A 17,700-nucleotide genomic window follows, 5' to 3' on the forward strand; every position below is an offset into this window, starting at 1 on the left:
TAGTCATTTCTGAATGATGGTGGGCTGCCTTAGTGACTATAAGTCTAAGTTTCCAATATTATAAAAGGTATCTTGCCCTAAGTGGATGTAAGAGTGACAACAATTCGTGGATCTTCATTATAAGGCAGTGGGAAAAGCTACATAGCAGGAGTAGTTCATTGAGGAAGTCAATAGGTAAAATGGGATTTAAGCAAGGAAAAATGATATTATTTGTATATCTTGTTGAAGCAGATGTTTCCTTTCTAGATAGGTGGTGAATACAATATGCAAGTTCTAGAACTGCAGTGAGAATTTGTGCTGGAGAGCTCAGAATGGGCTTGCTTAGAACCTCTTTGTTAGGTTTAAATAGAGGGAAGGAAGAGGAGAGAGAAAAAATCAGAGCTGTCCATATTCTAGTTACCATATGCGCTTTTAATCAAGTAATTACTATCTGACACTGAGCAGACACAGAGAGAGAGGAATACATGGATTTTGTGAATCCTAAACAAAATTAGCATACTTACAACAGGGTTCCTCCAGCCTGGGAGATATATGGCCATTTAATGAAAATAAATATTTATTTGTTAATTTATTTATTGAAATAAGATTGCTCACTTAGGTACGTTTTTTCTCCAAGCTCTCACACCTTTAAACCACTGTGGTTGGTGCCTTTGCAGAACCAGTATTTTGCTTTACTACTTTCATTCCCCATATCATAAACATTTACTGTTATTACAGACATCGTAGTATCAAACTCCAGATAGTGTGAGGAAAAAAATTAGACTATTTTAAGTGATTGTAACTTTCCACTTGATAGTTTAACATTCTACAATCATTACTGAGTCTGCAGGCACTGTTAACCTGTTCTGCTGAGACAAACATTTCTTTCCTAATGTTTACTGAGATAGTGTAAATTACTTAACATACAGCAGTGTACGTTTTTCTCAGCTAATCTAGATCTGATCCCTAAGGGGCTATTTATTACGCATGTATACAATCTGTCTTTAGAAGTGAAGTTAATGTAATATGACACAAGTAGCACACATTGTTTAAATGTGTTCCAGAAAGTTAGCAAATTTAGTTAAAAGAATACTTACATGCTCTTCTGCCTAGTTAGCAGCAAGGAAAAGCATTCTAAATATTAAACACTTCTCACTGTAGGTGGCCAATTAATACACTGTATCCAAGCTGGAACAAATCCTTCAAATATATACATAAAGCATATAATCTCTTATCTGCTTAGGCATTATCAAATTTTTAACAAATCCTAGTAACTTCAAACACAACTTTAATGGGATGTGGTGCTAAAACATGCAAAATAAAGAACCAAGTTTTTAAGAACATAATCTGTTTTAGAATGTTTCAAGAGAACTACTTTGAAATGTAATTATAATCTTATCCCATGAGGAAATGTGTGCCATTTTAAAGAATTATAGTACATTTATTAATATACTGAGAGAGAGATAGTCTTGCCTTCCTAAAATTGCATGCGTATCTACCTCAATGGATATTGGGGGTTAGACAGAAATATTTCATGATGGTCCTAAAAACCAGCTAAACTTGAAAATAGGAACAATATTTATAGCTACCAGTCTTGTCCCTGAAAATGCTTCATTCAATAACATTTCTTTGAGAGGGAATTTTAACAGGTTGTTATAGCCTTTTCAGCTGTGATTAACAGATGGAACATGTTTTAATTGAAATTTGTATTTTGTGGGTTTTTATCTCATTGGCAAGCTGAAATTAATACAGTAAATCATTCTGTTAGTATGCAAAACACATTGTCATCATGTACATTGCTGCTGTCTGGGACTTTATCAACTTTCACTCCCATTACACTCACAAACACACACTATTTTAAAATTGTGCCTGTTTTCCAATGGCTCCAGCTTCAGTTTCTTATGCATAAGCAGAAGGAATACCTCTAAGCTTTGGTTTGCATCCCTGGCTTCTAGTTTCTATGAGCCTGCATGACTCGTGTAAATGAGAGACATAATTTAAAACATGGTAAAACTGGGGAGAAAATTTTACTATTTTTAATCAGAGACCAAACAATTTTTCAGAAAAATGCCTTATGCACAGGTAAATAGATGTACAATTCAAACAATATAGATCTGAAATGAAATCTATTACCTGGCAGGTTAATTCCCCCATATTTTCCAAAAGATAATTTAAAAAAGAAACTTACTACATGCAAGTGATGCAACATGGAGCTTTCTTGTAATTTTATACAATAAGCAAAGCTTCAGAGTATTTACAGACCACCCTGTTTAAGAACGTCAATGAACTCAGTGAAGATGCTTAGTCTAGTGCTTTGATGTTAAAAAGAAAAATCAAAACTAATGGGCCTTTGGCCATATATAGTCGCTGTGCAAGGTGTGCCTTTGACCTTCCTAGGGGTAAACAGCCAATGTTTGTAGATTGCCAGTGTTTGTGTTTTATGACCTGGTTCATTTTTTTTTTAATCATGGCTGATTCTGATTAGGTCTTGCAAGTGGAAAACTAGCTGCTTGCCGAGTTTCTCTTTCTTGGCTCCACTTAGAGCTTTATTTCCATTGAACAGGGGGTATGGAGAGAAGACTAGAATAAGAATTTTTTTTCCTCGTAAAATTAGCACATGGATGAGCTGTTGTTTTTTTTATTTGTTTGTAAGACTACATTTTTGTCCCCCCCCCCCAGTATACTGTATACAGTATACTGAATTGCTCTACAAGCAGCCTGTTGTACACTTGTTACGAGCACAGGGTTCTCTACACATACTGGAGCTCTCCTTCTGAAGATGAATTTGGAAATGGTGAATAACTAGTCATTGAGAGTTCTTTCTGTAGTCATTGTAAGGCAGGAATCATAAAGAATTCTTTTCGCGTTGATATGACTGTCGTGTATAACTATAGGAGTCAACTTGTAATTCAGCATAAATCAACAGACTTCCATATAGGACCCCAACCCACATTAAGAGTTTGATCCAAAGCCCATGGATGTCAATGAAAAGACTCCCATTGGATCAGGTCCTAATGCCTTTCCTATTATAGTGGTTTGGTATGTTGTTGTCCATGTTACTTGAAGATGATACAAAACATTCCAGGGCACAAATTGTTGGGGCCTCTCCTGCACCCACTAAAGTCATTGGGAGTTTTGCCAGCAAATTCAGCAGGAGCTTGAACAAACTTAAAGTTACTATTTCCCTGGTAAAAAAGGGCTTATAGTTACCATTGCTTGGCATGGCAAGGTAACTAATTGTGACACTCTGTATCTCAAAGTAGCACCCTGGAACTCCATATTCACCCTGGTGATATGATTATGATATGTTTTGTACAAAGTATGCTTTGTGGGGTATCATTTTAAAAGTCTTGATCTGTTGAACATTAATATCCTGTTGGAGTGTATGTGCTATCATCATATGTGAAGTTATGAAACATTGCTATATGTGTTACTGAAATATGTTGAGAGGTTGGGAGATGCCCAGAGCCAACCTTTCAATTGCAACAAAGGGCCAGCAAGACATGTGCTGATTGCCCATTAAAGTGAATCCACTCTCCCAACAGCCATCCCAGGGACTTCTCAAAGAGAGCATGTATACAACGGAGACTGCTTGACCAATGGGGACTGCCTGATCCACACGTCACAGCAAAGCTGGAAGAAAATATAAAAAAGGGGAAGTGACAACATCTCTCTCCTCCCCATCCCAAACTCAATACCTGGAGGAACATCTGGAGGACAAAGACTTTGAACTGGGGAAGGGTGGTCCCAGGCTGGAAGGTGGTCCCACCCTGTGTATTGAGGATCTGTAGCCTGCTTGTACCATCTGTCAGGGTGAGACACTGATAGATTCAAATCTGTTTAGTTTGTAGAACCTAGACTGCACATTTACTTTTATTTCTAAAGTAATCAACTTTTATCTTTACACTTGCTACTTATAATCACTTAAAATCTCTCTTTCTGTAGTTAATAAACCTGTTTTCTACTTTATCAAAAAGAAAGTTTTGGTTGAAGTGCTTGGGAAATCTCAGCTCAGTTTACAAAAGCTAGTGTGTATTCATTCCACATTGAGGGAGCTGCAAACTGCTTAATGAACTTGCAGTGCCCAAGGAGGCCTTGAACAGTGTAAAACGGTACAGCCCTGGGCTGGGGTTGGGGCTGGGGCTGGGGGGAATTGGCTAGAGCTTCTCTATTGATGGTGCATGAGTGACTGAGAGATCATTCATGTAACTCAGTTGGATGTGTCCCTGCCTATGGATGTTTGTGTAAGTGCAGTGCCTATCAGGGGTTTGTAACTTGTCATCAGCATCACAGTGTGAGAGATATCTCAGGCTGATGCGGTTTGGAGGGCTTAACAGTCCCACAATCCAGGTTGCACCCTGGGGATCCCTTCACACTAATATGCCACTTCATAGTGAACAAAGAAATTTAGCATATCACCAGTGTCTTCCCAAGATTTGTTACTGTAGCTCGGACATTTACAATTTGTGACTATATTCAAAATATAGTTTTTTTTTCTTTCCCCTTTGAATTATTTAATTGGATGGAAGCTTTTCTATCATGAATAGAGTGACCAGATATCCTGCTTTTATAGGGACAGTGCCGATTTTTGGGTCTTTTTCTTATATAGGCTCCTATTACCCCCACCCCCGTCCCGATTTTTCACACTTGCTGTCTGGTCACCCTAATCATGAAACTTAAGGGAAATGCTTTCAGCATAAATGAAGAAGCCCTCTGGAGATTAGAGGTATGCTGAAGATTGGTATTTATGGGTCACATTCTGAGACTCTTATTCATATTGAGTAGCATGTTAGTCCACGTGTAATCCCAGGGGTTTTTTTCAATGAACTTCTTTCAAAGTAAGGTACTTTTTTTCAAGTATAATGGTACCGGCATCTGACCCTGTTGATTGACAACAACACGATGCAACCATCATGAGCTATAAGTACATATACACTTCAGTACATTTTAAAAATACATACTTTATATCCTAGCATAGGTAGATGCTAACACAAGGGTATCACAAGTTTGAAAAACACGTCTTTGTGAAGATGGCTGTACAATTTCAGTCCTGGAACCACTTTTGTTTATGAGTTTTAGTTGTTTTAGAATGATTTGAGTACTGATAAATCTTTAAATTGATTAATTATACCTTACAGATTATTTTATTTAAATAATACCACATTGTGTTTATGTGGCTTTCATCTGAAGATTATGGAGTTCTTTACAAATAAAAGGTTATTATCATCTCTATTTTACAAATGTAAAAATTAAGGCACAGAGAGGATAACTTGCCTAATGTCATGCAACGAGCTAGTAGCAGATAGAGATGCAGCCTTCAGACTGTCGGTGAGCTGCTCTAACCATAGTCATTAGAACCTCTCCCACAGATGTGGCTAAACAAAAGTTTTTCCAAGGCCACTCAAGAACCCATGTATTTTGAAAATGATATAATGTGAATTATTATTTAAGTGCAGGACTAATAAAATGCAGAAAACAAAATCATTCATCTCTGCAGCAAATTAATTTGGGTTCTGGATTGCATAAGCACTGAAGCAATCAGAAAAATAAGAATAAACAACAAATATCTTACCTCAGTTCCATTTGCCAACCCGCCTCTCCATCAGCTCACTTTTAAAAAATTGTCACATTTTAAAACATATTTCTGTAAGGGTTTTTTTTTAATTTTTAAATTAATCATTGTTTGTTATTAGTACACAGAATACATATATCTAACAACAAAGTAACAGGAAAGGGGGGAAATCCTTACCCATTACTCATGTGTTGCTACAGTTCTTTCCCACTGCCAATCAAATAGAGCATGTGCAGCTGACAAAGAGTGGGCTACAGAGAGAAAGGATCTGGGGCCTCCATCAGGGGACTGAAAATAGGACACTGGCCCAGACAGCATTCTATGGCTGACTTCCCCTCCTGGGCATAAGTAGTAACTGAGTGGTACTCACTAGTTCTTCATCATCCTCCCCTGTTCCTCATGATCAGCTGTGAAATCCAGATTGGCTTCCCAATATTCTTTAGCTTCATGAGAGGGAATCTGAGGAGTGATTACAGCTGATCTACTGCAGCAGTCAGCCAGTACTAAAGCTGGACTGAGAAAGGTGAAGCTTGCCTGTACTATCTATATAGGCATTTATACCATGCTCATCACAGGGCATTTATGTACCTGTTCGTCACATGATATGTGAACTCATACATTCCTTTTGTCGCAGCCACGGAGGAGATGGCTACGGGTGACATGTCTCTGCTGCCAATCATGAATTTGAATAGGGGGAATGAAATTAGAGAAGCAATGCAGTGATAGAGGGTTGAGAAAATATGGGGCCATCAGGTCACTTCAAACCTACTGATACCTCTCCTCCAGGGTCCATAGGAAGAGCAACCTTGTAGGAAGAACTGAAAAATCCCAACTTCAATTAAAATATGGAAAGCAGAAGCATCCATCCATCATCTATCTAGCTATGAAGTTATGCCCAAATGTTGCTCTATCTATGTGGAACTCCCATTGACTTATTTAGTGAATATGTAGATTATGTATCGCCAACTATTCTGGAAATGGAGCCCCATATGACAATGAGTTTGCCTGTTCTTTAATAAATTACCCTTTGCAAATTTCCTAGAGCCAGTAATGCAGAGATCCCTTGGTCAACAATTTTCTATTTAGAAAATTAGCAACCTTTTCTTGGTAGTTGCTTTCAAGAACTAGACTTCTTAAATGCAACAGCAGTTAGGTAGAAAGTCCTGAGAAGTAAAACAACCTCTAAGAATACGACCTGCAAATTAAATCAACAAATGAGGTTGGGGGTCTGAATGGATTAGTAAATAAGTTAACACACTAACCTTTGTCCTCAGGAAACTTGGCTTCAAATTTGCCTGTGATCATAAATGAAACGGAAAGTTTTGGGGTCTCTTCTAAGTTCTTAGTGAACATCTGTTCATATCAATAAACTACTACACAATATGACTCATCTGACAAATCCAGCTCCAGGGAAGTCCAAAACTTCAATCAAAGTCACCCTGAGCCATTAACAAGAAAAAGAAAATCTACATAACCTGAATAAAAGCCCATTTTCCTTCTCAAAGGAGATGACACGTAATAACAAGTATAAAGTAGTCTTTGATGACCTGCCAAATATACATTAATTGTAAACTATAATCAAATGTATAATTTCTAAATTAATAATCACTATCATATATTAAGATATAGATGATCCAATGTTTCAATGATTTACAAAAGGATTGGTTTTAACTGTAACATCAAAATCTAGCTCAGTTTGGTGTTCTGCCAGGACTGACTTATGCATTACATGATACAGACTACTTAAAGAATGCCTCTGCCTTACTTAAAACACATTAGAATTAAACATAATTTATATATCACATTGAGGAATAAATTAATAAAGGTAGGGCTAAACTTACATTTCTTCAATTTGTCTCCTGCCAACTCTACAGGTCTATATGATGGCAGTAATTTTGAGCGATTCAAAAAATCTGATTGAATAATATACAAAGTATTAGCTGTCTGGAAATACCCTGCATGTATGAATTGATTGTAAACTTCACAACCTCATAACAAATACCAATGTAGTTATGGGTTTGTTTTTCTTCTTTTTCGTTTTCTAAAAGCAATAAAGACCTTGGTGCGGGGCATTTCCTCTGGCTTAATGACCGGCTGGGGTTAATGGCCAAAGGCTGTTCTTCGGGCCATCAACTCCTCCCAGCCGGTCATTAATCCCCAGGAAATGCTCAGCGCCTCAATCATTATTGCTTAATTTCAGTGCAAACAAACTACTGTGGCAGAGAGCATGCTATATGCTGTCCTTTAAACTGAGAGAACACAGATTCAGTAAGTTTAATCAGTTGTTTACACTGATTGGTCTCTTCTCTGTAATAGAAGGAAATTGTAGATCTTTGATTGTTATATGAAATCTTGTGATTGGTGTCATCTTGTTTTCATAGCATGGCAATTTCTGCCTCAGTTGTTGGTATTCTATGTCATCACAGAAGTTTACTTTTTTGGTTTTAATTATAAGCTGGAGTAAAACATGGTCTCTATTCCCTCTTTTATTTACTAGCAAGATTCAAATACAAGCCTTTTTAAAAATAGCTAATGTAGGCATTTTCTAATGGTATTTTTCTGATGACAATGTCATCCATGCATCCAATCTTCATCAAATTATTATTTTTGCATGATACATCATTCAACACATTCTGACATTTACTATGCAGTTTCAAGCATGCCATAGATTTATTAAATTATCAACAGTAAAATATAACATGAACTTTCTCCAGGCTTTTGCTATACAAATATTTACTAGAGTGCAGAACTTTGTTATATTTCTCTAGTCTACTTGATAATCCCCTGATTAGACATCTACATGGTTGGTGGAGCCAAAGAAAAATTGTAAATGGTCAAATGCAATACAGTATGTGTATTTGTTTTTAAACCTTAATTTTTACAAGAGTTTGGATTTAACAGAATTATTTAGTTATCCTGGCTAACTTTATTGATTTCTCAGCTCCTGGAATCGTAACAAATGCATCCAAAGACACAATTAGTGTTAGTGTAGCTGAAAGTTAGTTTTACTGCAGTATTAAAAACCTGGAAGCATCAGGAATGTTGCATACCTTTAACTAATTGGGGCACTTATCCAGTGACTTTTAAGTGAAAACCAGGATTAAAACTTCAAAAGCAATGCAGGTAGAAGTTCATATTCAAATGTGATTTTATCCTTCTCCATGTCTTTACCATTAGTTTAAAATACTTGGATAAGAAAGATACTACACTGGAATATATCAGTGATCAATAGAACATAATGTATAATTTTAAAATATTCTTGGGCCACTGTATCCCCTAGATAGAGGCAGGGAGCACCCACCAAGCATGTGTCTCCCCCTCTGTGTGTGGAAGAGATATCCATGGCAGTAGTGTTATGGTTCCTCAGGACCCTGTGGATGGCACTCCTTGTGATCCTTTCTCAGGTTCCAGGGGAGAGAGCGGCAGTCTGTGAAGGAGATGATAGAGCAGGGATTGGGAGAATGCACATACATTATCCTCACCTATGATCTGTGGAGCTCTGATAAGAAAGATAATACAAATATTTAGGTGGTATTGTCTTTCTGCACATATCCCCCTCCCCCACGTTAGGGGTTCCTCTTTAAGGGTTCCCAGGTCAGGTGCCATCCACAGCAAGCTTACTAATGTGGCTCCATTGATGCTTTACTGCCAGGAGAAACCAGAGCTCAAGTGGTAGAGGACTGGGCTAGCCTTTTGAAGGTCTTGCATTCAAACCCTACTGATGACCCATATGGACGCAATTATGATTACATGTAATGGAATTTTGTGAAGGTTTCCAGCTTTCTTTTCTTGAAAACCTAGGAAATTCCTTCTAAAAAACAACAACATTAAAATAATTTTCAGCTTGCAAAGTCAAGCACTCAAAAGTTAAGAAATACCTATTTGGTTGACTGTAACCAAAATGATAAACTGAACAAATTTAGTTTTGGTCAACCCAAACTTTTTTTTTAGTTTTCAATTTGATGAAAATTAAAAAAAATAAAAATAGATGAGGTTCAAATCAAACAGAACTTTTTAAGATGCTTTAGTTCATCCCCTGAACCAAAAAAATTATTTTCTCACTCAGTTCCACTCAGGTGAGTGCCTACATTATGATTTAGTCTTTAATTACATGATCACACCCATTCCTGAATCTTTCAGTGCACAGGTTTGAGAGTCAGAGCAGCAGGGGGAATGCAGGAAGGAAAAGGACAGTCTTTTTGTTAAGAGAGTCGTCGCTAACCCAAGAGACTATGTCTATCCCTGACTTGTGACAGGTTTCCTATGTGATGTTGGGCAAGTCATTCAAACCAAAGTTTTCAGAAGTGGCCACTAATCACATGTTCCTGATATTTTGGATACCCAGCTTGTGACACATGCAGCCAGATTTTCAGTCCTAAGCACTCACAACTGCAACTGAAGTCAATGGGAACTGTGTGTGTGTTCAGTAACTATTATGTCTCAAGTTGGGTACTCAATTACTGAGACAACCAAAATTAGTGGACATTTTTGAAAAAATTGGCTAGTGTGCAGTGCCACACACTGGATGATGAGGATAAAAAGAAATATTAAATGGCTGCCTCATTCACAGAAAGAGACTGGGGTCTTGTGATCTTGTAATTAAATACTATAACATAATGCATATACACAAGGTGACAGAATTAAAGTTGCACACGCAACCTAAATCCTGATATTTCCTAACTTTTGAGTGCTTTGCATTGCAACGTTAAAGTTCTTTTAATATAGTTCTTTTGTATCAAATATTAATATGTACAGCAAGAAAAAGTCCCTTCTCATTAAGTGTTACAGTATTTGTCTTCATTTAACAATAGGAACACTTTTCAGTTTTCTGCAGAAAATGTTTTTATACATAATATATTGAACAAAGCAATCTGAAAATAGGAGCAGCAACTGATAGAGCTCACAGCAAAAGTACTATCTCGCTTTGGATTGCAGAAAAAGCAAACAAATACAGGCTAAAAACAATCCCTAAATATATATCAGATTCAACAATAACATTTTAATCTAAAAAATATGAACAACTGCTTGAGTACAGTCACCGAGGTCATTCTTAACATACAGATAGATGGTATTGAAAAACACTATTGCACTTTGATTCTTTGAACAAAAATGTCCAGTCTTTCCATGAATGCTTTTCCTTTCAAATATAAGCAGACTACATTCATTAAAACCAGATGCCACTGTCTCTATGCTCCATTTCAGTTATCAATATCTTGTTTGAAAGATCCAAACCATTTTAATAAAACTTGACTATGCCTGTGATCAGGTCAGGTTAGGATGAGTTGACATGCCAATTCCCATAGCTTTCCTTAGCAAGAAAAAAGAAAAGTCAAGATCATTCAAACTATGTTTCTCCCTGCCATTTGCTTTTTAAAAGAAGTTTAAAATTATTTATTCATTCTAGAACAAGAAACACCCACGCCAAAGAATCAGCTCTTGTTTGAGTCTCTCAAAATTCAGGTGAAGAACAAAACCAACCCCCGTTTCAGTTTCTTTGAGAAATGTTCCTCCTGTGGAATGGCACAAAGGGGGCATGTGTCTACACTACATGCTCTTGGCCCCTCCAGGTGTAGTGAGCATGTTGGCGTAGGAAAGGGTAGAAGGGTCATAGCTGGAGTGCATTGCACTTTGGAAATCTTAGCCTAGTGAGAGCACCCTTAGGGCACCATTCCAACCTGTGCATTATACAGTGGCTCTAAGGTTGCTCTAAAATAGTACATGAACCAAACTGTCTCCTGACCGTCTCAGGCTGAAGGAAGGGAGGAAAGGGTGAAACATGGCCTAAAGCCCCTTTTTTCCCCATCCTTAAGTGCACCCCTCTTTCTACCCAATAGGCCTGGATTATGCTCCCATTCACATCAGTGAAAATCATGTGTAACTCAACTGAGGCCAATAGTGTTATAGAAGTCTAAATCTGACGTGAAAGACTCAGGCCCAATGTATTTATATAATACAAGCATTTCAATTATAGGGCAAACAAAACACTAAGATGTCGATGGATTAAAAAGCCATTTTACTGGTTAGTTTGAAAATTTCACTCCACTGTTTTCTCCAATGACTATATCAGCTCAGTCACTTCCATTGTAAATCCAATTTGCGAATGAAGGTTTTTGTTGTTGCTTTTTTAATATGGAAAGGTGACAGTTTAAACTACTATGCTGTGATATGAACTGCCTTTTTGTAGTTCCAACAGTTCTGTATATTATATGAGGAGAGGGAGAATCTCATAGTTTCTGATTAATTCACAAAGAAAGTGAATTTGTGATAACGGTAAGGCATAAAAGGAGAAACTTGACCCCTAATTATGCTCAAAGGCGGCACAACTCAGGGACTAAAGTATTCACAAATTCAGGTTGTTTCCCTTTTTCTCCTGATCTTCTCTGCACTTGCTGTGAAATCAATCTTGTCTTGGATTTAGAGCTGCTGATGTAGATTCTCCCTACTACGGCTGCCAATAAAGTCTAGGCTGAGCTAACAAATACATTTAGGTGGGACGTTCAAAAGTAACCAGCATTGGCCTTACTCTGCTCTTGTAGAAGTCAATGGCAATGGGAGTAGAGTTAGGCCAATGCTGAGGACTTTTGAAAAATCTCACCCAGAATCTATTATTAAAATCCACTACCATACTAAAGGACAGCCAGAGTTGTATCTATCTTTAAAAAGATCCTGGAGGTGATTCGGGGAACTACATACTAGTGAGCTTTACATTAGTATCAAGTAAAATTGAAACAGTCATTAAAAATTGTTATTTAAAAAGCCTACATGAGCTACAGAGGATATGAAGAAACCAGCTTGGCTTTTGTAAAGGGAAACGGTCTCAGCAAACTATTAGAATTTTGTGAGGGTGTCAACAGAATAATGGTCAAAGCAGAGCAGACATATAATTTATTTGAACAATGAGGAGTCCAGTGGCACCTTAAAGACTAACAGATTTATTTGGGCATAAGCTTTTATGGGTAAAAAACCAACTTCTTCAGATGCATGGAGTGAAAATTACAGATACAGGCATAAATATAGACACATGAAGAGAAGGGAGTTACCCTACAAGTGAAGAACTAGTGTTGACAAGGCCAATTCAGTCAGGATACATGTAGTCCACTCCCAATAATTGATGAGGAGATGTCAATACCAAGAGAGGGAAAATGGCTTTTGTAGGGAGCCAGCCACTCCCAGTCCCTATTCAGGCCCAAATTAATGGTGTTAAGTTTGCAAATCAATTGTAGCTCTGCAGTTTCTCTTTGAAGTCTGTTTTTGAAGTTTTTTTGTTGAAGGATGGCTACTTTTAAATCTGTTATAGAATGTCCAGGAGATTGAAGTGTTCTCCTACTGGCTTTTGTATGTTACCATTCTTGATGTCTGATTTGTGTCCATTTATTGTTTTATGTAGAGACTGTCCGGTTTGGCCAATGTACATGGAAGAGGGGCACTGCTGGCACATGATGGCATATATCACATTAGTAGATGTACAGGTGAATGAGACCCTGATGGTGTGGCTAATGTGGTTGGGTCCTCTGATGATGTCGCTAGAGTAGATATGGGGACAGCGTAGGCAATGGGGTTTGTTATAGGGATTGGTTCCTGGCTTGGTGTTTCTGTGGCGTGGTGTGTAGTTGCTGGTGAGTATTTGCTTCAGATTGCGGGGCTGTCTGTAAGCGAGGACTGGCCTGCCTCCCGAGGTCTGTGAGAGTGAGGGATCATTTTCAAGGATAGGTTGTAGATCATTGATGATGGGCTGGAGAGGTTTTAGCTGGTGGCTGTACTTGATGGCTAGTGGTGTTCTGTTATTGTCCTTGCTGGGCTTGTCCTGGAGTAGGTGACTTCTGGGTATCTGTCTCACTCTGTCAATCTGTTTCCTGATTTCTACAGGTGGGTATTGTAGTTTTAAGAATGCTTCATAAAGATCTTGTAGGTGTTTGTCTCTGTCTGAGGTTTTGGAGCAAATGCAGTTGTATCTTAGGGCTTGGCTGTAGACAATGGATCGTGTGATGTGTTCTGGATGGAAGCTGGAGGCATGTAGGTATTAAACATTAAACACTATTAAATAAGATCTGGTGCTTGGTTACACAGACCTCAGTCTGCTTAGTACCATGGCAAACATGCCATTAAAATAATTTCAACATTTTATTAAAGATACTGAAAAGAAGGACAAACAGTTAAAGCACTTGAAATGTAAAGTATTAAGTAAGGCTTTCATTTTAACAACATCCATATTGTTCCCTTTTCCATTTAGCTAGAGAGAGCTTTTAGAAGGAATGCCCCCACTCCCGTTGTTTGCTAGTCTCTTAGATGGTATCAAAGATGATAATAACTGTCCTTTTGGGGGGAAAAGAGAAGAAGAGCTGGAGCTGTGGTTGTTAAAGTCCAATCCTGTTTCATCCCTGGAGGTGTTTGAGATTCAGCGGGAGCCAGTAGAGGTGGTGATGTCATCTGGGTCACTTTCTCTGGCCTGGCCAGTCCTGGTCAGGACTTTTCTCAGGATCAGGTTGACGAAGGCCTGCAGTCCCAGAAGATGGTTGGGATGGCAGCCATGAAGCTTGCTTCAGTAGTCAGTTTTTCTCCCAAAGTCTCTTTCCTTAAGGATCCACAAATGGTGGGCAGAATAGCCCATTCCCTCATTATTTTGTCCACCAGCTAGGCCTAGTTTCCAACACAATAATTTTGGTTCACTGATGTCTGGTTCCACACTTTTCTTGTTTACCAGACATGATCTTATCAGAGTCCTTAAGTTATATCAGGATGCCCTTTTGTTTGGGTGAATTCAGTCTCTGTCTTGTTTTTGTATCCTTTCCCATCAACATTTGTTGTTACAGGTTACTGTGACCTTTTATAAACTTTCACATACTTTTTACAGTGGAGCTCACAATTAGGATAATTTTGCAGGCCTAATTATTATAGCAGGTCACATGATAATGTCAGTGACATCACTTGCACAGCCTGGAGGGCATGTTACAGAATAATGACAGCATGAAGGACATCTATGCCGTAAGCAGCCTCCAGGGATCTACCCCAGGTTAGCATGCACTATGTTCTGGCCATACTTCCTCCCCAGACTCTCCCCTTGGCAGGGGCTGAGGAGGGAAACACAGAACCCCCAGCAACTCAGCCTCTTCTCCCTCTGGGGACTCCCCCACACTAGAGAGGGGATGCAGCCAATCTCTAATCTCTTCATGATTCAGCAGTGGCACAAGGACAGAGTAGCGGACCAGAGAATCTGGCTTTTCAAGTCTGGATATGAATTTTGGGGCTGGGTCCCATTCTGGCATTCTTTTGAGATTACAGCTGCTCCAGATTTTGTGCTAAAGTTCTGATATCAATGTTGTTCATGCTTTAATTTGGTTGATTATGTTTATAGGATCTTTTAATGGATTATTGTTTTATATTCTCCTTGTTCAGGCAGATATATGTTTGAAGGCATTTGGCATTGCTCCGAGTTGCTACATTCTAATCTTTACATTTCTCAGATTTCTGATGATCTACCGGGTAACAGCTACCATGATATTATTCGGACACATTCCACTGCTGGCAGCTGTTAGATTTGCCTCCATGGCTTGTTGTCTAAATCCCATTACCCTCAGATTTATTGACTTTTCCTCTTTTTGTTACTGCCTCTGTATGGTACAGATTTCTTTAGGTGTGTTATGGATTCTTATTACGGATTCCTTCCTTGACTTTATTCCTTTATAAACCATGATTCTCCTTTTATTAGGAAGCATTTTGCTTTGCTTTTATTGTAGTATTCTTCAGAAATATACAAGGGAATGTACAAAAAAAAACAACTTCATTTTCTCTGTGTGTGTAACGACCTTCAGTTTCCCTCACACTTTGGGAACCATGCACCCTTCTATCAATTAGGTGTGGCTTACTCAGCCAGCCCTAATTAATGCTTCTTAATTGGAGCTAGGCTAACCAAGGGCTGGATCAGGACCTCCTGGACAGCACCCTGTTACAGTATGACATATGTAGAAATAGTCACATTGTAAAACTACAGGGATAACATTGCTTTAGAGAATGCTAATGGTAAGTTGGATATGTGAAACAAGCCCCTGCCCTCTACAGATCTCCTCTGCAAACCTCAGGCACACATCCTAACATAGCTACAGAATTTGGCAGTCTTGATTCAAAGAAGCCCATGAGTTGAATCCTAACCTAACTCCCTTTGAATTCAATAGGGTCAGGATTTCACCCCAGGACTAGAATAATAAGTCGACGAGTCACAGGACAGAACTGAGATATAGTGGTATAGGAGTGTGGGGAAACCTACATACGTGTATGATGGTAGTGCTAGTTCTTCAAATTAACAAACACTTGTTTCACATATTACATTTAAAATAACAGATAACAGCCCTTACAATGTGTTTATGGGTATCCGGACTTCTCACTACAAGAATCATCTGTTGCTATTGGTTTTATTTTGCATTGGCTGCTTACGGGGTGAAAGTAAAATTGAACTCTTATCGGTATGGGGGCCAGCTCCGCCCCCCAATGGGCGGGGCCTCGGGTGGAAGGGGCGGGACTGGGGGTTAGTGCCCCCCAGCCAGCCCATCAGCGCTACCTGGCCTGTGCTGCCCGGGGCTTCAGTGGCAATTTAAAGGGCTCGGGACTCCAGCCACTGCTGCAGTAACAGCAGCAGCGTCCGGAGCCCCGGGCTCTTTTAAAAAGATAAAATACTAGAAAATATTAAACCTGATAGAACAATAGTTCTCAGGCTATGACACATGGGCCAATGGTGTTTGACACTGCTCTGGCTGGTGGCTCACAAAGAAGTGGTGGTCATAGGGTTCTAACTCTCATTGTTTTTATCTGCCATTTAATCACATTTAAATATAGCTAAAACCAGGAGAGGTCTATTTGCAAAGGGGAGGTTGTCACTGTGACCAAGAATGGAAGGGGAAGTAGTCCATGTGACTGCAATTGTGAGGAGAAGTGGAACAGATGACCACTTATAAGTGATCCACACTCTGAAAACATTTGTGAACCCTGTGTTAGGATAATGTATTATACTAAATGGATGCACTTTAAAGCATGCCAAATCATAATATAATTCATAAGACAGCACAGCTCCATAAACAGAATATCTGTACAAAAATAGATAAGTTTAAAGAGGAAAATTCGTTTCTACTGTTCTACTATTTGGTAGTACAATGGCCACTACAGCATCTATGAAAAAGGTCCTGATTGAAGGTGGAGGGGTTGGTTTGTTTTGTTTTTCCATGGTGAGAGAACTACAGTTAAGACCTGTTGAATAATAAGCTTTGTTTTATCAATTTGGATTCCTAGCTTGGACCTGTGTTCTGTGTTCTGGGTTAACATGAGCTGAAAGATATTTTGAATTATTTTACACTGAGTTATCCAACCTGTTTTCACAAAAAAAAAAAAAAACCACCACCACCACCTCCCTCCATCAAGAAAGACTGAGATGGACAGAGGTAATAATGATCCCAGAGTCCTTACTGATGCTAATAGAAATGTTGCCTAAGTGAGGATGGTAAAATCTGAATTTGTCTAATCTTTCCTTTGAGCACCTTCAGAGGTTTCCATTCCCTTACAGAGAAAGTGCTAACAGAACTAATACAGTTCTAGTGGAGAAAATAAGTAACTAGGATATATGTTCTCCCTGGGACAAAGGGTATCTCCATAGCTAATCTGGTATTGACATTTCTTAGTTGACTGTGGACACAGAAGTGCCATCAGTCACTCTAGACCCACAGCTAGAAGGAAAAGTGGTCAGTATTCATAAGAGTACAGATAACATAGATTCCCATTTTTTCAGTGGCCCTTCATGATTAGGAATGACTTCCCGAGGGATTTTCTCTGGATTCAAAGAGGGATCCCTAAAATAGAAGGCTATCTGACTCACATGCAATGCTATCAGGGTGTGATTGGTATGACTTGGAAACCTCCACCTCTCATATTAACTCAGATGACTGATTTAGAACTGAAGACATAGTTGTCTAAATGAAAGAGAATACAACATTGTAAGGCCCACCATGCTGGTTAAAAGGGTGGTTGAATTCAAACAAACTCTCTTCTTATAAAGTTCTCCAGATTGCCAAGTAAAGCTTCAGAGTCTCACATATAGTCTACACCATAAGCATCTTTCTCAGGACTTCCTTTTTTCTACAGCAATTTCACCTACAGACTCCTGGGGA

At 38.7% G+C, this 17,700-nt stretch overlaps 1 long non-coding RNA gene across 1 annotated transcript in view; it reads right to left on the reverse strand.

Moving 5' to 3' along the window:
- The window catches only part of LOC117878608, a 38,582-nt gene extending 31,008 nt beyond the window's left edge, over positions 1–7,574 (reverse strand). The window contains exons 1-3 of the long non-coding RNA XR_004646023.1: positions 7,393–7,574; positions 6,814–6,846; positions 5,552–5,589 (exon numbers count right to left, since the gene is read on the reverse strand). This is a non-coding gene — a long non-coding RNA (uncharacterized LOC117878608). The remainder of the gene's footprint in view (positions 1–5,551; positions 5,590–6,813; positions 6,847–7,392) is intronic.
- Between the last annotated feature and the right edge of the window lie 10,126 nt (positions 7,575–17,700).

Source organism: Trachemys scripta, chromosome 5 (assembly GCF_013100865.1).
Source record: "Trachemys scripta elegans isolate TJP31775 chromosome 5, CAS_Tse_1.0, whole genome shotgun sequence".
In the NCBI taxonomy this organism is placed as follows: domain Eukaryota; kingdom Metazoa; phylum Chordata; order Testudines; family Emydidae; genus Trachemys; species Trachemys scripta.